General features: G+C 40.0%; 1 protein-coding gene across 5 annotated transcripts in view; it reads right to left on the bottom strand.

The window, feature by feature from the left end:
• Positions 1-23,630, bottom strand: part of CAMTA1 (calmodulin binding transcription activator 1) — a 2,249,809-nt gene that overhangs the window by 1,504,193 nt on the left and 721,986 nt on the right. The gene's annotated exons all lie outside the window — the stretch shown is intronic.

Here is a 23,630-nt window from a genome sequence, read left to right on the forward strand (position 1 = left end):
CACATGTGTTAATTCATAGTTTTGATGCCTTCAGTCTGAATGTACAATTTTCAAAGTCATGAAAATACAGAAAAATCTTTAAATAAGAAGGTGTGTCCAAACTTTTGGTCTGTACTGTATATGCTGCTGTCAATAGTGACTACAGCATCTAGATGGTTAACAGAGTGTGGGGGCTCTATCTTTAACCCCATCGGCACTTTGAGATCATGATTGTGTGGTCCTGATGACTGTCATAGCAATTCATGGCCAAAAAATGGCTTTTTAGTCTGCCGGCTATAGCGACCTGTTCAGAAGTTAGCAACATTTAGGTGGTAAAAATTAAATTTTTCTTTCCTGTCCTGCCATTTTACATTAATCCCTGCAAAGCACCTGAAGAGTTAATAAAATACCTGACAGCAGTTTTAAATATTTTGAATGGTGAAGTTTTTAAAATGGTATCACTTTTGGGGTTTTTCCAATATTTAGGTCCCTCAAAGTCACTTCGATTCTGAATAGGTCCCTGAAAAAATAAGTTTTGAAAATTTCCTTGAGAAAAATGAAAAATTACTGCTACAATTTTAAAGCTTCTAACGTCCTAACAAAATAAAATAACATTTTACAGATGGTGCTGATGTAAAGCAGGCATGAAGGAAATGTTATTTATTCATTGTTTTGTGTGATATGAGCTACTATCTGGATCAAAGAGATAATCATTCAAAGTTTGAATATTGCAAATTTTTTGAAAATTTTTGTCAAATTTCTGATATTTTTATGAATAAACGGAAAACAGATCAACCTACATTTACCACTAGCATAAAGTATAATGTGTCAAGAAAAAACAACCTCAAAATCACTGCGATATGTTGAAACATTCCAGAGTCATTGCCACATAAAGTAACACCTGTCAGATTTAATAAAAATGGCCTGGTTACTAGAGCTTGGTTTATAAAAAATATTCTCAGGGATCTGTTTTATTATGGTATCCAGTTTTATATATATATATATATATATATATATATATATATATATATATATATATATATATATTCTTTGTGTATTAGAATGGGAAAATTTATAAATTACTTTCAGAGGATTAAAATCTGCCCAGGTCGTGTGATCACAGAGGTGTTTGGTTCGTTATAAGAGAACATTTTCATTGTTGGTCTACTATTGTAAAACGTTTTGTTTGACCATCACATCACCAGGCTAGCTTCTAATTACCGTAAAGTAAACCATTCACTAAGCTACAAGCAGAGATCTTGAAAAAGGTGAAGACTTGAATTTGTTAGAGAATACATACTTTTTCACTCTATAATGCAGATTTTATAATCGCAGAAACTTTAATACCTTTTTCATAGTTTTATTCAAGTTAATATTTGTTTCTCTGGTTAATAAGATGGAGAGAAATCTTCTTGACGTCGTTCTGTGCTTTGGACTATCCTATTTTGTAAGCTGATTACAGGGTCTCCTAATTCCATCAGTCTGTCGGAGAAGCTGGTAGTCATTCATTTCCCTGCAGCACCACCACAGGAAAATTGAAGAATTACATTGTTTCTTTTTATATCAAAGTGTTATCTGTGCCTAGCAAGGACATGCTTGGTCCTCCAGTGTGGAAAGCGAGTGCCGTAGCCATATTGGCTAATCTAATACTGTAGTAGGTATCCTGAGTGGGGAAAACCCTGTTCGCTCAACATCCCTTTATAGAGTGAAAAGAAAAAAGGATTTTCTAATCCACTTGAATGATTTATTCACCAATTCTACTGACACTATCCTGCTAAATGACACTTAGCTACTTAAAGGGGTTGTCCAGGTTTGGCACAAAAGTCTGCAGTCAATCTATGTCAGCAGAGGATGGGTGCGTGACCTCAAGAATGCGATTTGCCTACATTCAGTCACATGAAGACTAGCTTCTCTCAATACAAGTTAATTGAACGACACCGGACATGTCTAGTCGGAATGTGACTGGAGTTATGCAAATCGCTTATTTCCGGCACTGGAGAATCCTGACAATGTGCACTGTGAAAATTCACAATTCTGCAGTCACATAGAGTGACACAGAGACATAGTGTGACTGCAGTGACATAAAGTGACTGTAGACTTGAGCCCCAAGTCTGAACAGCCCCTTTAAGGCTGATATAATTTCATTTGACCCATTCAGGGAAATCCCAGCACAAGAACAGTCCACCTCTTATATTACAGATACCACTAATGTAATAAAAGTTGTAAATCTATGACCTTCATTTTCCGCCATGTCCGTTAGGGAAAAGTAAATGAAACTTAGTAATGACTTTTTAAAGTAATTGACTTGATTGAGAAGAGTATAAAATTAATCATTAGACCCAAACTAGAGGTTTCTTAAGAAACTGACTATGTCTTTGTTGGAGATTAAAGTAGATTCAGCAGGAGACAATGACGGATCTTGGCTACAAAAGACAATTCCTCGACCAATGGATATGTCATTTGTTATTGTGTATTGATGATTCCTAGATGGACATTCTCATGCCGTACAAGGATACTTCTGTCACTTCTCTATACAAGGTTAAATAATATGTCTGGTAATAACATGTACAGGTCAGAATTTCCTCTATTGTTATCTGCTTGTCAGAAACAACAAAGAAACTCCAATTATTTCTTTATATTCATCTTAGTTTCTATAGGTTAATTCCAAAGAGCTGATTATAATAACAGGTCAATTAAATGTAACTAATTGTAAATGTAGAGTAACTATTAGCTAATAGTAGGGAAAATACATTATTAATTATTTTTTATCATAATATATGCATAATAAAGTCATTGTATGTATCATAATTATTATATATTTTTTATTTTTATTGTTATTACTACTATCATTCTTATTATCATTATCATCAGTATGTTGTATTATTGTTTTCTGACATTTTTACTATATTTTTTTAATGATTTTATTTTTAAAATCAACGATTTCAAATTAAATATTTTCCGTGTATTCACACAATTGTCCAGAGCAATAAGAGCATCCTCTTATATTTGATTTGTACCATACAGAAACACTTCTTCCAGAACTTTCTTGGTTAACAAGCAGAGTACCTAAACTTCAAAATTTAAACGTAGGCTTTATCATTCTGAAATCAGGTTTTTTTTCTATGGGAATGGGAACAATTAGTCTACAAAAAAAACAGATATGTGAACATACCCAAGGGCTACAATAGGAACATGTTCTATCCACAAAAAATAAGAAAGAACACATACATGAAACTCTGACTTGTGTATCACTGAGGTGGTTAGCCTCTGTGATGCGAATCCCAGGAAGAATATTGCAGCAACGATAAGTTGCTGTGAAGATTTTTTATGGGACCGGATTTTTAGGTCCAGGTTTTAGGAAGGTCCAGGTTTTAGGAAGGTCCAGAAGAGCTGGATGGGAGTGACCACTCCCATGCCTATAAACCAGGTTTTGCAGCTCATATTTAAGGCAGCTGAGTTGCCTCAGTGTTGTCTGGGTGTGGGAGGTGGAAAGACCTGTAGTGCTGGTGAGTGTCAGCCAGAGACAGAGGCAAGTGTGGACTGTTATGTTTTTGGTTTTGTTTGTCTTTATGCCGAAGGAAAGGGTTCTTCTTTTCCCTTAAACTGAAGGCTTTTAAATTCTAATAAAGTTTCCTGTTTGCACCAATAAGCTTCATGCCTGGAACTGGCAGATACCAAAGAGCATACACCCCCTTACACTACATACTTGTAAAGTCAATGTCACATGCCATGGTATTTTCTGTATAGCAGTATTTATCTTAATCTATGAAGTTGTTACAGTAGCGGACCCTTGGAACTATGGCAGCTGCATGTCAGTTCTGTAAAATCGCAGCTGTAATATGGCCGTGTGCAAGAGCTCTTAAAGGGGTTTTCTCAATAGAGACATTTATGGCGTAACCTGTCCTGTTGATATGCAATAAATGTATCCCAAGAGACAACCCTTTCAAATATAGCAGTTGTAAAATATAAAGATGGGGTTATAGGAAAGCAATCAACTGTCTATGGGAACTGTTACAGCAGTTACAAGTGGTTGGTAGAAAAAAAGCATTTGTAGGGTGACTAACATGACTATAGGAAATAGATACACTGTATGTTAGATTCTCAGATGTTCTGCATCGTAAGACAGAAAAATATGTAAAGGTTTAAAGAACCATATGTTGACACAAAATGTGCTATTATTCAGAAGACATTCCTAATTGGCCAAGTCTTCTTCAGATCTTATAAAGTTCCTAATTAGGTTGCATTTTGGGGCTTTAAAAAGTGACAGATAATTTAATCAGACTTTTTGGTTTGGATGAAAGAAACTTCAATATATCCAAAAATAGTATAAATCAAAAAATTATGAATTAGAGCCATAAAAACTCATTCAGACTTCAGTGATTTTTCATATACTGAAAAAAATAGCCCATGTGTCATCAGTGTACTGGGTCTGAGTTTCATTAGTTTTTGGTCAGTCATTTTCAGTTATAGAAAAATAAATAAATACATTTCATTGCTTCTCCTTTACATTAATTAATAGGTTTTTCTTATATAGCATCATCATATTCTGCAGCATTTTACAGACATCATCATCACTGTCCCCATTGGGGCTCACAATCTAGATTCCCTATCAGTATGTCTTTGGAATGTGGGAGGAAACCGGAGAACCCAGAGGAAACCCACGCAAACACGGGGAGAACATCCATATGCATGGCACCCCTCCATCCTGATATGCATGGCACCCCTCCATCCTGATATGCATGGCACCCTAATCCACCATCCTGGTATGCATGGCACCCCAAACCCCCATCCTGGTATGCATGGCACCCCTCATCCCTCTTCCTGTCATGTATGGCACCATTCATCCTGTTATGTATGCCCCTCATACCCATCCTGGTATGTATGGCACCTTCATCCTTCTTCCTGATATGTATGGCACCTTCATTCCTCTTCCTGGTATGTATGGCACCCTTCATCCCTGTACTATGGCCCCCCTCATCCTGGTATGCTTGGCACCCCCTGTTTCCCGTCATGCTGCATGGAAAAAAAATAAACAAATATACTCACCCCCTCTCTCCTCCATAGCTGTGTCTCACTCTGCCTCCTCAGGGTTCTCACTGTGTGAGCCGCTCATGGCGTAACTGCCATGGACCCTCACACAGTGAGATGCTGTGCTGGAATAGTCACTGCTCCTCATGCAGAGACTGCGTGCATGGGGAGCAGTGACCACTCACTTTTCCTAATAGTGCACATACTGCAGCCACAGCGCAGTTCCTGCTGCACTCGTGGTCAAAATCCCCGCTTTTAAAGGCTATGAATATTCACCACACCCATGGGAGTGGTGAATATTCATGGCCTTTAATAGTGGGCACACTGACAGCCGAGCGCAGCAGGAGCCACACTGAGGCTACAGTGTGCGCACTATTAGGGAGAATGAATGGTCACTGCTCCCCACGCATACAGTCCCGACGTGGGGAGCAGTGACTATTCTGGCTCAGAGCGGGACACAGCACTGGAGGAGAGAGGAGGTGAGTATAATTGTTTTTTTTTTCTGTGCAGCGCGACGGGGATCAGGGGCTGCCAAGCATACCAGGATGAGTGGGGGCATACATACAGGGATGAAGGGTGCCATACATAACAGGAAAAGGGATGAGGGGGCCATACATACCAGGATGAGGGATAAGGAGGACCATACATACAGGGATGAAGGGTGCGATACTTACCAGGAGCTGCGCTGCGGGCACAGTGTGCCGCCTATTAAGGATAATGAATATTCACTGCTCCCGACGCCCAGTGAATATTCATTTTCTTTAGTAGCGGGCACAGTGTAGGCTGCAGCAGGCGGCTGCTGCCTCCTGTGCCCCGCTCATCCCTCGCTGCTGCTCACTCCCAGCCCCCCCATCACCCACAGCCACAGCCGAACATACAGTTAGGTCCATATATATTTGGACAGAGACAACATTTTTCTAATTTTTGTTCTAGACATTACCACAATGAATTTTAAACGAAACAATTCAGATGCAGTTGAAGTTCAGACTTTTAGCTTTCATTTGAGGGTATCCTCCACATTAAAATTGGATGAAGGGTTTAGGAGTTTCAGCTCCCTAACATGTGCCACCCTGGTTTTAAAGGGACCAAAAGTAATTGGACAGATTAAATAATTGTAAATAACATGTTAATTTCTAGTACTTGGTTGAAGAGCCTTTGTTGGCAATGACTGCCTGAAGTCTTGAACTCATGGACATCACCAGACGCTGTGTTTCCTCCTTTTTGATGCTCTGCCAGGCCTTAACTGCGGTGGTTTTCAGTTGCTGTTTGTTTGTGGGCCTTTCTGTCTGAAGTTTAGTCTTTAACAAGTGAAATGCATGCTCAATTGGGTTGAGATCAGGTGACTGACTTGGCCATTCAAGAATATTCCACTTCTGGGTTGCTTTGGTTTTATATTTTGGGTCATTGTCCATCTGTAGTATGAAACGACGACCAATCAGTTTGGCTGCATTTGGCTGGATCTGAGCACACAGTATGGCTCCGAATACATCAGAATTCATTCGGCTGCTTCTATCCTGTGTCACATCATCAATAAACACTAGTGACCCAGTGTCACTGGCAGCCATGCATGCCCAAGCCATCACACTGCCTCCGCCATGTTTTACAGATGATGTGGTATGCTTTGGATCATGAACTGTACCACGCCTTTGCCATACTTTTCTCTTTCCATCATTCTGGTAGAGGTTGATCATGGTTTCATCTGTCCAAAGAATGTTCTTCCAGAACTGTGCTGGCTTTTTTAGATGTTTTTTTAGCAAAGTCCAGTCTAGCCTTTTTATTCTTGATGCTTATGAGTGGCTTGCACCGTGCAGTGAACCCTCTGTATTTACTTTCATGCAGTCTTCTCTTTATGGTAGATTTGGATATTGATACGCCTACCTCCTGGAGAGTGTTGTTCACTTGGTTGACTGTTGTGAAGGGGTTTCTCTTCACCATGGAGATTTTTCTGCGATCATCCACCACTGTTGTCTTCCGTGGGCGCCCAGGTCTTTTTGCATTGATGAGTTCACCAGTGCTTTCTTTCTTTCTCAGGATGTACCAAACTGTAGATTTTTCCACTCCTAATATTGTAGCAATTTCTCGGATGGGTTTTTTCTGTTTTTGCAGCTTTAGGTTGGCTTGTTTCACCTGCATGGAGAGCTCCTTTGACCGCATGTTTACTTCCAAATGCAAGCACCACACCTCAAATCAACTCAAGGCCTTTTATCTGCTTAATTGAGAATGACATAATGAAGGGATTGCCCACACCTGTCCATGAAATAGCTTTGGAGTCAATTGTCCAATTACTTTTGGTCCCTTTAAAAACAGGATGGCACATGTTAAGGAGCTGAAACTCCTAAACCCTTCATCCAATTTTAATGTGGATACCCTCAAATGAAAGCTGAAAGTCTGAACTTCAACTGCATCTGAATTGTTTTGTTTAAAATTCATTGTGGTAATGTCTAGAACCAAAATTAGAAAAATGTTGTCTCTGTCCTAATACATATGGACCTAACTGTATGTTCGGACTATAAGACGCACCCCCCACTTTCCTCCAAAATTTTGGAAGAAAAAAGTGCATTTTGGAAAAAAAAAAAATACGGTAACCTCCTGACAGGTGAAATGTTGTAATAAGTTATCAATGTTAGCATAAAATTGGGTCAACTAATTGTCTAGGTTATCATTGGTAAGGTTCCTGAATCTACTGATATATACGATGCACTGCAGCTGTAGAAAAACTATAATTAAAGAGATAATTAAATATAAATGTGAAAAAACAATTGCTACAATTATATTCAACACATTGTATATTATTTATATGTATTATTATTATTATTGGTAATATCACTATTATTACATTTATTATTACTATTGGTAATACCATTATTATTACATTTATTATTAATATTATTGTTTTCTGCAACACTAGAAGGAGAATGGGCAGACTAATAGAAACAGAGACGTGAGACTAGGACATGAAAGCATAATGACATTTCTGATTTTGTTTATACTTAGATACTTAAAGACTTCAAGGTCATTCTCTTCTAAATTTATTTCCCCTCCCCCCTCCGAAGCTCTGGTGGGAGTACTGTGATTTATTCTACCCCGACCAACCCGCAGTCTGATCTTTCTTTTTTAGAGTGTGCGCTTTATTGCCTAGCTTTAGATCGCTATAAAGTCTCTTGATTTCCTTGCCTCCCTCCCAAGGTAATTTTCGCATGATAAAATATACCCCTATGGTTTCGTCCTCTTATTGGTATGAGGAAATAAACCACACAGGGTATGTTTTCTGGCCTTATCTCTCTAAAACACTACAGAAAGTGCCGGCAGTTGCGAATGGAGAGTAACAGCAGGTCTGAGGAGATTGTAAAAACTGATTAGATGTATTGAGAATGCTTAATTACAAGGCATAATCTCATCTGAGGGCTTTGTGTTGTAAACCTTCATTTTGGCATCTTTTATTCTTCAAACGTGTCAAGCATTTTTGATGGAAATTGCGATGGAGTAGAAAAAAAGAAGAAGAAACGTTCCTTAGATTTTCACAAGTCGTCATTATCATCTTAATCAATTGCACGTGACACCAGGAAGACACGGGAGTCTTATCTTTCATAACAATCCCAGTCTTTCTATTCTCATTTCCCTATGTCCTGTAATTCACTCATAAAATCAATGAGAAAATCTTTGTTACTTTGTTTCAGTCTTCTGGAAAACTGCAAGGAGCATAAAGCCCTAGTAGATGAACCAAGAAACCATAGGTGAAAAGCGAGACGCATGCAGGTGTAGTCTTCTTGGAATCATAGGATATATAACCTCTTGACAGCTGAAAGGATGTAATAAGTCATCAATAGTTGGCCTAAAATTGGGTCAACTAATCTAGGTTATCATTGTTTGGTTCCTCAACCTACCAATACGAAAAATGAACTGCAAAAAAACTATCTGAAACTCCATCTTATTAGAATAAGACACCAATTTTAGAAGTCATATCGAAAGCTTAGGCATTATCTCTGGTAAAGGTGACTCCAAAGTGATCATGGGTGGAAACATCTGGGCATATAGACACTTATGGGAAACCTCCTCCATCCAAGACTATTCATACAAGGAACCAAGACTGTTCATACAGGGAATCTGTCAGCCGGTTTTTGCTATGTAATTTGAGAACTCCATGAGATAGGGGATGAGACATTGATTTCAGTGATTTATCACTTATTAGGCTGTGTACTATAGTTTAAATACTATCAGTGATTTATCAGCAGGAGATTATCACTCCCGGACTAGCTGCCCATGAGCCTCCTAGTCCAACCATGCTCCCAGGATTGTGAATAAACAATGTAAATAGAAAACTGCCATTCAGTAGTGTGGGTCATCTTCCTAACCTCTGCTACATCTACAGCAGAGAGAACTCTGATTGTATCACAACTGCTGCACCCTGTAAAGGAAGTGATACATCGCTGGAATCAGGGTCTGTTTCCCTAGATTATGCTGCTCTCGGATGAGGTATCAAAAAGCTGGTGACAGATTCCCTGTAAGCACTAATGAGTACCAAGAATTCTTATATGTCTCCTGTCCTTTGTCTACTTTTAAATAGTCTAAGGGGTGAAAAGGTATTTTTATGGAGAGTGCCAAGTTGATGTAGGAAGACCTACAGGCCTTGCAATGCCCCTCTGGGAATTTAAATATCCAAGTAGCCTCTTCACAGAGGATGAGTACAGGAACTCTAGTGTCACCTATTGGAAGTAGCAATATTAAAAGTTAATATCGTCTCATTAAAGGGCCTTGCCGCATGACTTAGGATAAAAAAGCGAAACAGAAATTCCATTTGCTAATGTGTTTCAGGGTGTTTGCCCCTCATCAGTGCAAAGCAGGAGAACTGGCTTGTCTGGGTGAGAGGCCTATTTTAGAGACTTGTCACCCAGCCAAAGCAGATCTCCTGCCTTGCATTAATGAGTGGCAAACACCCTGAAACGCATGTCTCCAAATGGAGCTTTTATTTAGCTTTTTATCCTGAGTCTTGAGTTGTTATTGACTTTTAGGATTGCTACCTTTAATAGGAGACAATAGAGTTCCAGTCCTCATCTTCTCTGAAGAGGCTACTTGGATACTTTAAGGTAAGCATTTTCAGTTACAGGTTTGAAGGCTACTTATGAAACTGGAATTTTCTTGATCAAAGCCAGAACCAGAATCTCAATTTGCAGACACAGTGTTTGGGGTACTTCCCCTTGTCAGTGTAAAGTTTGTCTTTTATCCTAAATCATATGGCAAGGCTCTTTAAAGGGTCAATATTGACTTATAAGATTGCTACTTCCAATAGGTTGTGCTAGAGTTCTAGTCCTCTTCCTCTCTGAAGAGGTAATTTGCATATTTAATTTCCCAGAGGAGCATGCATGCCGTATATAAGTCTCCTCACTCCGGCATGCCAGGCCTGGCTTATCATTCTCCTCAAGGAGAAACATTACCCCATAGATCCCAGTCTTAAGCCTCTCACCTAGCCAAATCAGATCTCATTCTTTGCACTGACAAGGGGCAATACCCCGAAACACTGTGTCTGCAAATTGAGATTCTGGTTTGGCTTTTATTCTAAGTCACATGGCAAGGCTCGTTAAAGGGTTGATATTGACTTTTAGGATCGCTCCTTCTAATAGGTGGCATTAAAGTTTTAGTCCTCTTCCTCTCTGAAGAGGCAATTTACAATAAACATAAAATATATAAACTACATATGAAAAAGGAGAAAAAAACTATAAAATGTCCAATACTTGTCTTTTATTGAACCTGGTAATGGTCACTATGTAGCATTCTGTAGAAGTTTTCACCTACCCATTCACACAGGTCAGCTTCATAGAAGTTTGACTGACCGATAGCCAAATGGACTTATAATAGTCACAAACTTTTTTATAACCCAAAATCTATCAACTATCAAAGAAGTTAGGCAAGGGAAATAAACTGAACTTGCCCCATGTGAACGAAAGCCTAGCTATAGCTACGAATCTCCAACTTTTATTTCCCTTTTATCTTATGCATATATAAGTTCTCTTTTTTGCGTGGACCATCACTCAAGAAGACATTTTTAGTGCAATTTTTGGGTGGTCAAAACTGTATATACAATCTATACTTGGTAAAATTTATTTCAGGGGACTGTGAAATGCGTGGCTGTGTTCATCTCTTTAGTCCAGATAGGATTGGTGTTCTTCTCTGCAGCTGACCTTTTATCTGTGATTTATCATAAGCCCAGCATGCAGGATCAGTCACATCAATCCTCAAACCTCTTTATATCATCACCAGCATCTTTTTAATTCCAAATCGAGTCACACAGCTTTCTATGTATTTACAGGAGAAAATATCTTGTCATTGCGGCTCACAGTAGAAACTTTTCAGGGCTGCGTGCATTTAAAATGACGTCTGCCTCGCACAGCGAAATGGTCATGTACACATCCAGGCATATGCGGCTTGAAATGACGGAGACTCTCCCTCTGGCTGTGAATACACTTCCAGGAGTAGCGTTTGTCACAGCGGGAGTCGGGGACCTCGACAGTGAAAGTTCAGATCCCTGTTGACTTCTAGATACTAAACAGAGATTCATTTTCTGGGCAGTCACGGCAAACAAAGGTCAGATGGGTTTTGACAAATTTTTTTTTCCCACACTGGAAATCCTGCTCTTGAATGTCAATGCGGCAATGGTAAAATTAAGCCTTTGATGGATGTCAAGTCATTCATGCTCCAATCGCAAATACCATATATTGAAAATGATTTTTATTTTTACTCAATTCATTTATATTTACTTTTTTTTTTATACCTACAAAAATATCCAACATATCAAATAAATTTTGACTGAGGTTACGGTAAATAAATATGAGCAGAATAAGAATCCTTTGAGATGAAGTTATCCTTCAGGATTTTTATTTCTACTAAAAAACTGATGATGTTTCCTGTTTTCTGTAGCTCTCTTTTTAGTTTTGCTGTGTAGACTGGGACAAGATCATCAGAGTCATCTTATTATCATTATGTGTGAGTATATGGGGTTTAATGACAGAAAGGAATGATCAATGGCATTGGTAGAAGCTTAGATATTTTGGTATAACAACACTAAAGTACTGCATTACCTGATGTTTTTTAGTCTGTGGGGGGCGGAGGTGGGGGTTGTCGTATATTTTGCAGTGACAATTTTTTTTCCACTAACATTTATTATTATTTAGCTTTATCTGACTAGTTTTACATATACATTCCAACTTCCATCCAGCTTCGCTAAATGGAACATGCATATAAATTGCAAACTACAGCTTTTAAAGGGGTTGTCTAGTCTTCTGATAAAGGTTTGCAGTCGTTCTATGTGACTACAGACTACTGAATCCTATAGGGGTAAAGGGGTTCACTCTCTTGGGTAGCCACTTGCAACATGAAGCCACAGGGTTTCTTTATATCACACACAGAATAGTGTTTATTTCCACAGGTTAAACAGCATCAAAACAAAACCATAAACATAAAATGCCTAGCCTTGTCCAGGCGCTAACTAAACAATATAGACCCTGGCTACTCAGACATGGCTAAGAAAGTCTCAGTTCGGTCATACACAAAACAGCTCTTGTCCATACCAACCAGTGATACTTGCAGTTTGGTGCATACGCCCTGTGCAGTCTCTTCTCAGAGAGATTCTGGCTTGTCTCTCTTTCCATCTCCAACACAACCCACTCTGCTCAGCTTCCCCCAGCTGATTGACTAGTGAACACATAACCTGGTTCTAGTCATGGCTATCCAGGTGAACCCAATCAGGACCTGTAGTGCAAGGATTTAACCCTGGCATACCTGGCTGTGCTACAATCCTTACAGTATCCGCACTGCACACTGTCAGGATTTTCCAGTAATGCTGGCAAGAGCTGAGCCGTCACAAGACCACAAGAATGTGATTTGTATACTTCCGGCCACATTCTGACTAGTGAATATAAGTGAATTGAGCAACGCCTAGAATGTCTAGTCAACTCATGACTGCATGTATGCAAATTGGGTACCGCCCGTTCTCATCTGCAACACTATAGAATCCTGACAGTGTGCGGTGCACACGCTGTAAGGATTCAGAAATCTATAGTTACATAGAGTGAATGCAAACTTTAAAGGGGTTGTCTGGCCTCGGGGTGCAAGTCTGCAGTCACTCTATATGACTGCAGACTTATGAATCCTCACATCATGTGCAATGTACACTGTCATGATTCTCCGGTGCTGGCACTGGGATCGGCAGGCGCATAACCGCAAGTATGCGATTTACATATATGCGGTCACTTGCCGACTAGACGTGTGAGGCCTCTCTCAAAGCGAGGCTGGACACATCTAGTCGGAATGTGGCCGGAAGTATGCAAATTGCATACTTGCAGTCACACGACCGCTCCCAGTGCCGGCACACAGGCTACACATGTCTGCAGTCGTATAGAGTGACTGCAGATTTGTACCCCAAGGCTGGACAACACCTTTAAGAAAGAAGCATAGGACTTAAAGATTTAGATTTCTAAATACAGAACATTACTGGAAAATATCCTTAGAGGTTATAAATGGTCATATCCCCTGCTAGGTGCCATTTTCTTGTAGCTCAGGATCATGCTAAAGTGAAAAAAAATTGCTCAAAATTCTATTGTTTTTTTCCTAATAGCCTGACAATTACAGAGACGTCTCATCTCCTACCAATTGCATCCATTGCTATATTTTTTCACACCCTGCAAGGAAAATATGTACTCAGAGAAGATAAACGGAGTGGACATCCTGTTATTAAAGACACTTTATCTCCGGGACTCCATTGGCATATTGAATCTGAGTAGCATGAGCCTCGGTAAGCGGAGGAAGTACTTGAGATTCCACCATGTATAAATCGGGATATACCAAGGACAAAAGATAGCTGAGGAGAAAATAGATATAGACAGGAAGAGGGAAAATAGACAGATTTTAATCTGCGACAACAGACAGAGGAACGGCAATGGGAACGTGCCTTTGAAATGTCTTTGAATTTAAGCGTGCGTACAACTCTGCAAATTACGAGGCGCGCAGATGCCATTTTGATATATAAAACCCTGTTTATTTTCCGAAAAAGAAATTTTATTTTTCTTTTACAATGAATGGCAAATTATTTGTAAACGACAAAATTACCTTAAAGGTCAAGTAAGCATTAAGATAGAGTTTGGCTTCCGGATCGCTTACACTTCAAAATCTTTCAAGGTGGGAAGATACGTTCTGAGATCAATGGATTTCCACGCTGCTTTATATAAGCGGTCGGTGTTTTGAAGTGTAGATTATTCACTCCTTTAGTATTATACATTTCCTCTATAACTCACTTATTAATGTTGTCAGTCAGCAGAACAATGATCACATAAATCTCCCCGGATGGAAACATTGTTGGCGGAAAACTCAAGTACGTTCATTCAAGGTCAAAATGGCTATGTCTATAAGAGTGGATGTACAGCGCGCAGCTCTCGCAGCGTGCCGCCTGACCCCACAGGCTTGTAATGAATCATTACTCATTATCATTTACCCTTTTATATGGCCACACACATAATCATTTTTTTATGTCAGGCTTTGAAGGCGTTGTCTCATTTGGACATTTAAAATTGAAGACAGGCCAGTTAATTGCCACTGGTGCTGCTTCATAACCACTCCAGACCAGTGCCGTAACTTGAAGCTCATGGGCCCCAATTCAAAAGCTTCAACGGGGCCCCCAATTATTGCGAGTCTTTAATAGTATTTGTCTTTTCATATAGGCCAAAGGGACTTTTTGAGCCCCCTAGGCTCCAGGGTCAAGGTGCGATTGCAACCCCTTCACCTATTGTAGTTATGCCCTTGACTCCAGCTATCGTTTTTTTGGTGAATGCTCCTGCAGCAGGACAAATGAATGTGCACCTGTAATGCATGGAAAGGATTGGTCCATCAGAGATCATTGTCTCACCTCTACGAAGTCCATATTTCCTAATAAAGTATATGGGAATGTGTTAACTACAGAAGGCAACCCATTGCTTAACTTCCCTGTAGGCACAACATATCTCAAAAATGAGAAGACCATCTTTGAAAAAGTAAAACATTTTTTTTTGATACTTTGTTGGGTGATGTTTATGCTATGCATGTCTATATGTGGCCACCCAGTGGTTGTGATGTCACAATTTACCCTTTTATATGGCCACAGAGACATAATAATTAGTGATGAGCGAGTATGTTCGGTTAATCCTTTCGGTGAGTATACTCGTGCGAGCACCGAGTATCTTCAGCGTACTCGGTGTTATGTTTTGTAAGGCAGCGCTAGTCATCATAATGGGGGATACTTGCTGCACCGGGTCAATAAAGGCACATAAGCAATGTCCTTCCGATAATTCACAATGCAGTTTATTATTTCGTCATAAACCGCTAATCACACAGTCCATCTTAGTATACGCCCGGCATGTTTACACCTATCACCTCCGGGAGCTTCTCAAGTGGCAGACCGGCATATTACACACATCACAATTCGGGAGCCTTTCCAGCGACAGATACGTCCACTTGGCTCCCGTTATAGCCCTCGGCTAGGCAACAACATAAATGTTCATATAACGCAGCGTTTTTACCTTTAGCGGGTTTTGGCTGCTACAGTCCGTTTATTCCGCCACCACTGTGGCTTTGCGGCTTTCCCAGGTGAGGGTCTCTAGCCGTCGTCCCCTCGTAGGCTACTGGTATGTCTTCCACACTTGACATCCAGCCTGCGCCTTTCAAGGTTCTTCACTAAGCCGGCTCTCCCTCAAAGGCCACTGACATCCACGCACAGGATCCAGGCTCGGCCTTTCAGGCTGCCAGGCTTCACTCTCGGCCTCACTAGGCCTCTCACAAACGGTGTCCCACACACACGGAGCACAGGCCTCACGCCTCTCTCACTGAACACACCTGTCTCCAATTACCAGGGTTTATATATCCTGTGCACACATACACCCATACTGACAGGACCTTGCTGATGTCACAGTCATGTGATCAGTCAGCTGTGTGTATAGGTCCTGTGTGCTGTCCCAGTCATGTGTACAGACCTTTACTGTGCATACAGGACCTGTGTGAAGTCACAGTCATGTGACCTGTCAGTTAAAGGGGAAGGTACATGGTCAGGTAAAACACATCCTGGACCATTTACAGTAATGCTAGCAAGCTGCTGCATTACAGTTTGAATCACTCCCGTGTGCATGATTTGCAGCTGCTTGACAGCTTTAATACATGTGAGGAATGCCTTTTTCTTTGGCATTCCTAGAATGTATTAAAGCTGTCAAACAGTCACAAATCATGCACATGGGAGTGATTTAAACATAACACTGAGCACGCTGAAGATACTCGGTGTTCGCCCGAGCATGCTTGTAAATCTCGAGTAACAAGCATGCCGCTCATCGCTAGTAATAATAATCTTTTTGTGTCAGGCTTGGAAGGGGTTGTCTCATTTGGACATTTAAAATTTAAGACAGACCAGCTGATTGCCACGGGTCCTGCTTCATAACCACTCCAGTGTGCCCCTGTAATGCTTGGAAAGAGTTGGTCCATCAGAGATCATTGTCTCACCTCTACAAACTCCATATTCCCTAATAGACCATATGGGAATGTGTTCCTTCCTTACCTTCCCTCTCAGTTTGACATATATCAATAATGAGAAGACCATATTTGAAAAACGAAAACATTCATTTTTGATACTCTATTGGGAGATCTTTATGCTATGCATGTCTATATGTGGCCACCCAGTGGTTGTGATGTCGCTATTTCCCCTTTATATGGCCACACACATAACTATTTTTTTATCTCAGGCTTTGAAGGGGTTGTCTCATTTGGACAGACCATCTGATTGCCACGGATCCTGTTTCATAGCCACTCCAGCTGTCGGTGTTTCATACATTGCTTCTGCAGCAGGACAAATGAGTGTGCCCCTGTAATGCGCAGAAAGGGTTGGTCCATCAGTGATCATTGTCTCACCTCTATGAAGTCCTTATTACCTAATACAGCATATGGGAATGTGTTAACTACAGAAGCAACCCCTTCCTTACCTTCCTTCTCGGCTCAACATATCTCAAAATGAAAAGACCATCTTTGAAAAACTGAAAACATGATTTTGTGATACTCTGTTGGGAGATGTTTATACTATTCGTGTCTATATGTGGCCACCCAGTGGATGTGATGTCACCTGTAGCCCAAGGATGGTTTTAGAAAGTCCCTAGTGAAATTATAGGATTTTGAGTGCTACACCCTTCATTTATGTAAGCATAGCCTAAAGGGGATTTAATTAGATCATTTGCTAAAAAACGTAGATATATAAAAATATACGGAAAGGAAACCAGTAGTGATGAGCGAGTATACTTTGTTAACACTTTCGCCGAGTATACTCGGGCGAGCACCGAGTATTTACAGCGTGATCGGTGATATCTTTGAATCGCTCCCGTGTGCATGATTTGCGACTGTTTCACAGCTTTAATACATGGGAGGAATGTCTATTTCTTACACATTCCTCACATGCATTAAAGCTGTCAAACAGTTGCAAATCATGCACACGGGAGTGATTCAACCTTATCACCGAGCAGCTGTAAATACTCGGTGCTCGGCCCGAGCATAGTCGGCGAAAGGGTTAACAAAACATACTCGCTCATCACTAGTGCTCAGCACTGCTCACTGGGTGCTCGATTGAGCATCGAGTAGTGCCGAAATCGCGTGGTGCTCGAGTGCTCGGGTCCCTGCATGAGCCTCGCGCAGCACTGAAGCGGGGTATTCCACTGCTGGGAGCGCATGGACTCCTCTGTCAGCCGGACTCTTTGGGAGCTGTAGAACTCCAGAGAGAGAGAGAAATGGTTCAGTATATAACATGTGAATTACCTATATTAACCCTTCTGTGTCCAAGATGCATTCATTAAATCAATGGTCTAGCAGAATATTGATATCTAGAGAGCTTTTATAAGCCAGTGTAATCTATCCATATGATGTCCTTTAACCCTTCTGCTGCCGCCAGACTCTGGTCTGAATGTTATTGTGCCATCTACAAATAGTTAACGCTTGCAAATATCATGAAAACCATTGATAGATGGGTTTGTGCCTGAGGTTTCACACATGAACAAAAGACTTGTCACGTCTGCAGAGTCCCTGTAAAGCAGCGGTAAGAGACCTGGGGGCATATTCTGTATCCTAACAAGTCACCAGAACATCAGCTTCAGGCTACAATCTCCAGTGATTGAAATGTGGAGAGAAATAATGAAACCACTGCTCAACCTTTTGTGTAAAAAGAGATGCATATGTGAAAATGTCCAGTCCCCGGTGAAATGCAGAAGGCATAAGAACGTCGCATTTTCTAATGATTGAATGTGCATTTATTTATTTTCTTTGTGCAAGCTCTTTTAGTTTATGACTTATTCACATGAGTACATTTTTTTGCTTATTTAATGCTTTTCCTGACACTGATTGCTTGAAATGAATCTTTTGACACCATGTCACATCCAAAATTTTGTGCTAATTATTTTTCAATATATTTTTCATAGCGGTCAGAGTTGAGTTTATCTGATTCAAAGTCTCCTGCAGAGAGAAACTTTTACTGACAAAATCTTCTCCACCTGCATCCACCACCAGGGGGAGCTTGGGAGCTAACTGCATACTGTTTCATTATTTTATTCAATGTAAAAACAGTTCACATTAAGCTCCAATACAGCGGATTTGGAACTTTTAATCACATAAACAGGGCTCTTATTGGTATAGAGATATATACGAGATTAAAGGGTTTATCCGGTGAAAATAATCCAAAGCATAATAATAACTTGTTGATTGCTCGGATCTGAACCGACCGGCAGAATGGGGAGTTTTTTATGCCCATTAGATGGAGTGGTGGCAGCGCGCAGGTGCAACTAGTATTTCATTCATTCCCTATAGGGCTGTCAAGTGATTTGCTCGACTTTTTGCAGCAGCCACATTGGGAATGAATGGAGTGGTGGCCGGGCGTCCAACCCGCTGCACCGCTTTGTAACAAGAATAAATGTGCCTTTTTGAGGATAAAAATTCCCATATCCGCTCATCGGTGCAGGTCCCCGCAGGGGGTAATTTGTTTACACCGCAAAACCCCTTTGAGCTTTAAAGTATGGAATATCAGATCGATTGACCCGTAGGGTGAGCTAATACATGGTGTCACCCACTGGCGGACACAGACATAAAAAGGCCCTTGTGCAAGAACACAATATGGGCCTTTGTAGTCCAAGAGCTCCTAAAAATGCAAAATTGTACCTGCTTTGGGGGTAGAAATGGGCCCCCTTACTTATTGGGCCCCTGTGTCCCCATCTAGCTCTTTTCGACAATACTGGACATCTAAGCGGCTTCAGACACTTTAGACAAAGGGAAACCCATTGATTGGATCCTTCAAAAATGTCCACGGGGTGCAATAACCTCAAGTCACATCCAGTAATTTTCACTTTCTTATTGCAATCTTGCAAGAACACTCATCAGCTTTTAAAGCCTTAATTTATACCTTATTTTCCAGATTGCTGAGTTTACAGGGAACATTGCCCAGAACTGACCACAGGTTAATATTCATTTTATTTTTTCGAGAAAATGACCATTACATTATCAAACCAAAGGCATAGCTCTTTACAATTACGTGTATTAGATGGTGCTGAGTTTTGTTGTATTACTTAATGTAGGAGAAAATGTAACATCAATTCGGAATAATGTATATCTATAAAATGCTCTTCGAAAATAGTATGGTGGGATTTTGTGCAATCCTTGCTCATAGTACTAGAAAACAATCACTAAAGTGGTCCTGTCGTCACTCCTGGAACAGAATCCTGGAATTCTTCATAAAATAATAATTTGAGATAATCTTTTCTTGGAATTCTACATGGTGTTGTTCCTCTGTTAAAATGAATAAACTGTCAACTGGGTGTTACCCGATGAGGGGTGTGTCACTACTATGTCAGCACTGATTGGGCAGTGTTAGAATTTATCAGGACACACCCCCTACTGGTAAAATGTGGCTGTCAATTTATCCCTAATTTTCTCTGAGAAATATTAGAGGAAGGGCTCAATTCTCAGTTTTTATAAAATACTGCAGATATTTTATGTTAGAGAATGCAAGAATTTGATAAAACAGATGATTCAGGAGTGACGACAAGACCTCTCTAAAGGAGTCGACGTACTGTCTCTGCAATGCATAGACAGGGTGAATTCTCCACAATGAGTGACTGGTCTCCACTAATAGACATTTAAAGGGGTTGTCCATTATCTGGCATTACAATACATAGAACAGGAATTCAAGAAATTGCAAGTTTAAGTCCCCTAAGAGGATTAAAAAAAATAAACAAAAAAATGTATTTAAAAAAAAAAATGAAAATTCTAATCACCCCCACACTTTCCCAGTTTAAAAATAAGGAAATAAAAAATAAACATAATTTGCATTTCCATGTCCTTAACGTCCAATCTATCAGAATCTAAAATTATTAACTCACACAGCAAACACCATAAAGCAAAAAAAAATAATTGAAATTCTAGAATTGTTGTTTCTTTATTACTGTGCATTCCCCAAAATTTGCAATTGAAAGAAATCAAAAGAACATATTAACCCAAAAAGGGAACTAATAAAAACGTCAGCGCACAAGACACATCCCCATAAAACTCAACGTTACAGGTCTCTGAAAAATGCAACACAAACCAATTTCTTTTAACAAATTTCTAAATTTTTTTACACAACTAAAACATTTAAAAAAAAGTTACACTGCGCTGATAAACTTGGTGGACAACCCCTTTAATAGAGGAGGATCCCTACTTCAGGACTCTATCTGGAAAGTAGTTTCAAAAAGTATCACTTGCTCTGAAAGACTTGTCACTTCAATGAACAACCCATTGATTGTAATGAGGGCCGTGTAATGCTCGATCTCCCCTCTGGAGGCGCTGCAGGGTGATTAAACACTTACTGTCAGGATCCTTCACAGATAAGACCTGATAGCTGAGGGCCTTGTAATCAGTTTATCGTCATGGGACCCTTCTAACAGAATGAATTGAATGATTGATCTCCCATTGTCATAACTTCTTAATGAACATATTTCATCAGCATCAAAAATTCCTGAAAATTAATTTAACTTTTTATTTTTTTTTCCTATTACACTTTTATATGACAAATCGCAGGTGGCCACATGGATTCTCTCAGGTAAAACTCAGCAGCACAAAGTGAATCATCGTAATAAAATGAATATCCTGCGGTAGCGTATAAGTTAATCGAGCATTACAATTATAAAATATTCTGCAACAAGCATTTCACAAAATACATTAAATATATATTACATTTCCTTTTGTTCCACCAGAAATTGTGCGTTTATAGGCATAATGCAGCATAATACCAGAACACAGTCATATTTTTTACTTAGTCACCTTTTAGTCCATTAGGAAATATATTGTGCATTGTGTCTTTATAGCCCATTTATCACATTTTTGCCAATATCTGAAAATAATATCCAGACATACTTTGCAACGAACGGATGTATCTGAGCTGATCGTGTCCCGTAGATTCAGCAGCACTGCATCTACCAAAATAAAATTGGCAGAGGATTTTTTTTTTTTACTATATATAGTTTTTCTTTAATATTATAAATAGTCCTGTCCAATAAATGTGTCAGTAGGATCAACCCTCCTAAGCCGTCTATATGGGCATGTAGATCTTAGGAATCTGAATAAAATGATACCCTGATATCTGTGATCTGATGTCTTATTGCAGGGAAATTCACACTTTTCTTAATATGTAAATGAGCTGTTAAGATCTCTGGGCCAGACATAGATCTCCAGGAGAATCTGCCTCCAGAGCTTATTAAAAAAGAAAGGGGTGTTACCAGTGTGAGACATGTAATGACTGACAGTCTGTTCTCCTGACCTACATGTCTCACACTGGTGATGCACCCTTTCATTTATAATAATATCTGGAGGCAGATTCTCAGGGAGATCTATGTCCGGCCCATAGATCTTACCAGCTCCTTTACATATTAAGAAACGTTGATTCCTTTGGAATAAGACATCGGATCACAAATATCAAGGTATCATTTTATTCATATTCCTATGACCTGTATGCCCATATAGACGGCTTAGGAGGGTTGATCCTACTGACAGATTCCTTTTAATATGGAAATCCTGAGGAGAGCAAATCTGATGAACATCACTCTTGTGAACACTTTTCTGGTTCAGAATATTGTGATTTGGTCCTCTTATGTCAAAACAAGCCTACTACATCTGCACCATTTAGCATCCATTAATGACAGCTTGGTGCCTACAAGGAAAGTTGGGCGTAGGTTTGCTCCCTTCTGTAAATTAGTGGTGGAAGATAAAATATTCATTTTGATCAAGCTGAGTTGTAATTCCACACACAACTTGTAGGCTACTTTTTTTAGAAGAAAACAACCATGTTTTTCAAATCTCGGAAATCCCTTTAAAATTACCGGAAGGTTGGCAGTACATGTTGGCCAGGTGCTAAGTGATGGAGAGGGCATTAGGAAGCCAGTCGCCTTGGAAAGCTAACTGAATCTTTGCCTCTGTGTTGGAAAGGCTGGATACCTCCGTTTGTGCTCACTGAAATCCGATGATGGCTATGCATTAATCAGTGGTGTAGCATGAGTAGGGGGGATGAAGACAAAAAAAATCCTTTTTTTATTAATTTTGCACCCCTAAGAAGTGATCTGGCATAGTGCACACACCACTTTAAACTGCATCAGCAAGACACCCATATTGTAAGTGTGGTAGAGAGGGGAGCTATACAGCTATAAGCGCCACCATTCTTTGTGTGTAGGGCACAGACTGATGGCCCGCTATGTGTTCAGGCAAGAAGAAGACTAGGTAGCTCGGAATAAGTATACACTTTATTTTTATATGTGAAGGGGTGGCTTTAATACTTTTGAAAGGGGTATCATTACTTTTTAATGGGATCATAGGGTTCATTAATACTTCCTAACGGCGGCACTCTAGGGGCATTATTACTGAGTTAGGATGTATAATACTTGCCTTGCACGGAAAATGGTAATGCATGCTACGCCAATATACTTTATAGTTCTTTTGTATTAAAGGGGTTGTCGGTCCACTCTGTGTGACTGCAGACTTATGTCTACACTGTGCGCTGTGGGGATTCACCAGTTTCAGACTCGAGAACGGAGGGTATGTATGAGTTATACATACCGCTGGCCAGTGGGCACGACCTCGCTCCATACACTCATATGGAGCAAGGCTACGTGCCGTCTAGTGATGCGTCTGACCAGTGGGCGTGGCTGACTAGAGGGCGCGGCCTTGCTCCATACAAGTGTATGGAGAGCGAGGCCATTCCCGCTGGCCGGGAGTATGTATAACTCATACATATCCTCTGGTCCTGACTCAGAAACCGGCGAACCCCACAGTGCCTGTGCTGGGTGGATTCATAAGGCTGCAGTCACACAGAGTAACTGCAGATTTATCGGTTTGGACTGGACAAACCCTTTAATGATAGAGATGCAAAAAAACATTCCATTATTATTATTATAAATCATAAAAAACATCCAATATACAGAATGTGCATCAGAACTGATATTATTTTTATAAGACCAAAGTCGATCTTGAGCCTACTCTGGGGTACGGACAAAAATTACTTAATAAAATTTCCAAATTTTAGTACATCAATGTATGTTTGCAACTTCTACAAATCCATCTAGTTT

The sequence above is a fragment of the Phyllobates terribilis genome, unplaced genomic scaffold, assembly GCF_046119375.1.
Source record: "Phyllobates terribilis strain yellow unplaced genomic scaffold, ASM4611937v1 Scaffold_12__6_contigs__length_324123572, whole genome shotgun sequence".
NCBI lineage: Eukaryota > Metazoa > Chordata > Amphibia > Anura > Dendrobatidae > Phyllobates > Phyllobates terribilis.